This window comes from Haplochromis burtoni, unplaced genomic scaffold (assembly GCF_018398535.1).
Source record: "Haplochromis burtoni strain Fernald_Lab_line unplaced genomic scaffold, NCSU_Asbu1 Contig_133, whole genome shotgun sequence".
Lineage (NCBI taxonomy): Eukaryota > Metazoa > Chordata > Actinopteri > Cichliformes > Cichlidae > Haplochromis > Haplochromis burtoni.
Genome location: NW_024582494.1, coordinates 1,540,248 through 1,544,643, shown reverse-complemented (window position 1 = coordinate 1,544,643; position 4,396 = coordinate 1,540,248). Strand labels below are relative to the sequence as shown.

At 42.6% G+C, this 4,396-nt stretch overlaps 1 protein-coding gene across 3 annotated transcripts in view; it reads left to right on the top strand.

Moving 5' to 3' along the window:
- Positions 1–724: 724 nt before the first annotated feature.
- LOC102301048 (neural cell adhesion molecule L1.1) overlaps positions 725–4,396 on the top strand; it is a 56,972-nt gene continuing 53,300 nt past the window's right edge. For all 3 annotated transcript variants that reach the window (XM_042224248.1, XM_042224247.1, XM_042224246.1), the window contains exon 1: positions 725–907. The gene's annotated coding sequence lies outside the window, so the exon portion shown is untranslated. The remainder of the gene's footprint in view (positions 908–4,396) is intronic.

Here is a 4,396-nt window from a genome sequence, read left to right as displayed (position 1 = left end):
TCATATGGTCACACTGGCTCAGGTCGAAAATGCTTCAGTCTTTAAACCTGCTGAGTTCATGCAAAGCAAGAACCAGCTGCTTTTTCACCGAGGGCACTGCTCGTATTCAAGCTTTAGCAAGAAACTCACTTTCAGGACCCTGAAGATGCAAATTACTAATTAATCAGTTCAGTTTCTATTCATTAGTGTAGCTGAACTTAAAGGGTCATATTCTCTCTCTTCTGTCCTGCAATTCTGAATAGTGCTCCAAAAAAAGAAAGGGAAGAAGAATGGATCCATCCATTATCTTCAATTTTTCCATTTCAGGGTTTAGGGGCTTTGATCGATCTGGTCTAAAATATCATAATTCAAAAATAATTTTAAATAATTTTTAAAAAATCTAAAATATTTACCCAAACTGTAAGGCTTCCCTCTCTAATGGACCAGTGTACTGGCAAACAAACATCTCTTATCGAACTATAGGAAGCTTTTATACTGAGCTTGTGCTTCTGTGATTCAGCCATTAGCAGCATTAATGGATATAAGGAATATAAATATAAATATAAAAGACAGGGAGTATGGAGAAGTAAAAATAGGGGATGGGGGGGGGGGGCTTTGAGGTAAAGAGGAAGGGAGGGGCAGGAGGTATACGGAGAGAGAGAGAGAGGGAGAGTGACTACAATAAAAAGGCTGATGTCATCTCTGTGAAGCAGCCAATCCGAGAGCAGCAGAGAGGGAAGGAGGGAGGGAGAAGAGGCAGAGCTCAGAAGGGTGTGTTTTCTGTACCACTGCAGCATCAGTGCAAAAAAAGACAGGAGGAAAAGGCACGAGTCAGTGGACTGGACCGAGAAACAATACAGAGCTAGAAGAAGAGCCACGGACAGGAGCCTGAGAGGAGGAGACACATCAAGAGGAGACACCTGCAGAGGTAGGACTAACACTGAAGCATCCCAGGCTTCTGCTGATGTCTGGGTTTCCATCCATGAATGTGTGTGTCTGTGTGTCAGTGGGTTGGAGATCAGGGCTGGAGGCTCTAACGGTGTCTTACATAATAGGAAGGCAGGTAGTGTGTGAGCGACTGTGCTGAGATACTAGACAAGTGTTTGTGTGTCACTGTACATACATGTGTGGGTGTTGGTGCGCACTTCCTCCTGTCTGTGATTTCACCTTTTGACTCAAACATGCTCGGGTCAGTAAATGTTCACTCGTGATGTTTGTGCGGAGGTAAATCCATCTGTAGGGAGTGTCTGACCTGATCCAGCTTTTTAATATCTGATAAATCATCTGCGGCCGTGTGTTTTTATGAATATTGAATGAAATGCTGCACTATACCACATTATCGTGTTAAATTATTCACTGCTGCTCTGTAGCACGCTTCCTTTCATGCTAAAAGTCTCTGCCAGGAATGATTTAGTCTGATCTTCATATCTCCAAACAAGATAACTGCAATTCCCATCTTGTGTCCATGCCAGCTTCCAGGCTGCTGTCCGCCCATGGCCTGGTGCTGAATGGTGCTGTTTCCAGGTTAACAGGGTCTTTGGTTTGTCCAGTTAGTGGTCCAAAACCAAGAACATATTCAGTTTATCAGCATTTATGACCAAGAAACGTGTAAAAAAAAGTGTTTCCTGTAGCTCAACTTCTCTCTGAATTGGGGAGGAAGAGAAAGCTGTGTTTGTCCTTTGCTTCTGTTTACTCTGGAATTCCTCTTTTTCCTCATGGCAACATCATTTAGGCCTCTTTGTCATTCTTTGCCTGCATTGTGGAGTTTTCTCACTTAAAATTAGGCCAGAACCTGAGAGCAGGAATAAGAGAGAGGAGGTGGAAGGAGAGCTGAAGGAGGGGAAGTTGATAAGGTGCAGAGTTTGAGTGAAACGGGAGGTGAAGGATTTAGCCCAGAAGAGCCTGAATCCAAAAAGAGCAGAAGAAATGAGAGGATGTGGAAGGTGAGAGGGAGCCTGGACTGGGATGAGAGGAGGAGGAGGAGGAGGGATATTTAGGGCTGAGTGGCGTAGGAGGATTTTTAGCCCTTTTCTCTTTCTCCCCTCCCCAGATCTTTGGCAGCAGTCAAACTGACTGAAACCATCTGCCTGCATTTTTTATTCAGGCTTTTGTACTTACAGTAGACTACCTCCAGACAGCCACATGAAAAAAATATGCATCATGAAAGGAGCGCTCTGCACAGCCCTGTTCTCAAGACATGACTGCAATAATTAACAAATGATGTTTTTAACCTTTACTGTTCTTTGAACAAACATATCCATCTTTTGTTTTTGCTGCCAGTAACATGAAAAAGTAGCTTCCCACTGTTTTGCAGCACGTCTTCTTTAAAAAACACTCTGAGCTGATCCGTTTCTGTGCTTTGAAAGTCGACTGTTTCCTGCCTCAGACTCAGTTCAACAGTCTTCTGTCATGTTTAGTGGAGAGGAAGCAGCAGCACCGACGCATTTCAGACTGAGCTCAGTTCCAGCTCTGCGTCTGCTTTTCGTTCTCGTGAATGAGTTTGAGCTTATTAAAGTGTTTCTGACAGGAATTCCCTTAAACAGACTCGTGTCTGTGTGCAGCGCCTCACTGCAGACGGAGCGCTGAATTTTTAATGATATTAAGTTGTGCAGATGATGAAGTTTCTCTATTTCACAATCAGACCATAACCTCCCCGTCTTTTCTTCTGAAAGCCTTTCTGAGATTTTTGTTTTTACCCTCAATTAAATACATTAAATTAAATTAAATAATGTATAAAATAAAAATTAAGTACATATATATTGTTGAAATTAGGAGCAGCTCTTTCTAATTACACTGACACTCACTGTCCTCTTTATTTGTCTTAATGTCGACAATATTTATGAAACTAAGTGAACGATATCTGCAGAACATTGATTTGATTTGAATTTTTACAGAAAAAAGCCCAAATGAAACCAGCTAACCCTGTGTGCGCCGCTGGTGACGTGGTGATTAAATCACTTCTTCATCGATATATTTCTGTGTTTTTGCTTTTGTATCATCCAAACATTATGACACTTTAAATTCTTTAATATAGTTTTCTATAATGACACCAACCCGTACGTTGCAGAGAGCCAGCTGATAAGAAATGATATGAAGCTGACAGCAGTTACAGAGTGTGCGAGAGCTGGGCGCTCGGTGCTGTCCAACAATGTGGCACACACTGAGCCTCCTGTGTGAGTCTTATTCATCAGACAAAACTCGCCCACCTGACACACCTGATACAGTTAAAAGCATTTGAAATTATTCAGACAGCCTCTATCTGATCAACCTGGATTCTGAATTATGACACAAAAATGATGACGTGTTTATTCATCTACATTTACAAGATCAATATACTAATAAGAGGTTATGAAAAGGGCAAAGATATAACAAGTGGCATAAATGGGGCCCATCTGTAAACATCTGTCACAGTTTCCAGGCTGGGAGCAAACATTTACCGAAGCGTTGATCCAGACGCGTGATCTTTGGAGTGTTTGAGGTAAAAATGATATCATCACTTTTACAGATATGGGTAAAGACTCTTCACACATCAAAAAATTAAACTTTACGCAACATTTCTGAAAATAATATCAACGTAAACTCTGTGGCAGTTTCTCCACAACTTTTTGTGACTTTTTATAAATAAATATTTTCACATAAATATTCTCCATTAATCGTTTTCTGACGTCCCGAGCAGCATTTAGCAGCTCTGCATGCAGAACATGTCAGAGGAACGATGCGGTTGTTTAGCAGAGACTGTTGAAACCTCTTTAAAAGCACTCTGACTGAAGTTGTTACTGAGAGTAATTCTGGGCCCAGTAAGCAGCCAGAGGCGCCCTCGGGCAAGCCTCGGTGTCTACATCCCTACGTTAGCATGCAGACTGGGAGGACAACCTGAATTTGTCCCAGCAGGTCTATCAAGTGGATCAAAGAATGAGCAGTTTGGACTAAAAGGTTTCAGCCGCAGGTCCGCAGGTCAGATGGAGGTCTGGGTGCAGAAAATAAGATTAGTCTGAATTTAGCTCTTTCTCAGTTCCTCTGTCCGTCTTTGCTCTGAGCATCGTCTGTGATTCTCTTTGTGGCATTTCTCATCCATCTTCATCCATCTCGCTCTCACGCCCCCGCTCCCTCCCCCTCGAAACATCTTTCCTCTCTTTTGACCTTTCGTTCTTCCACATCGCCTTTTTTCCATTTTACCCTCAACAAATGAGGTCTTTGTGTTTAGAAATTAAGGAATGCCCTTAACACCCCCCTCCCATCTTTTCCTCCTTCCTTTTTCGAGTGTGTGTGGAGATTGGGGGGTGCGTCCATTAGCCCGGATTAGAGCCTGTAGGCAGGTTTTAACAGCCCCTCTGTGTTTGGGGCTTTAATCTCTTCAGAAGCAGCTAATCTGACTTCACTGGCTTTAACACACACTCACTCACACACACACACACAC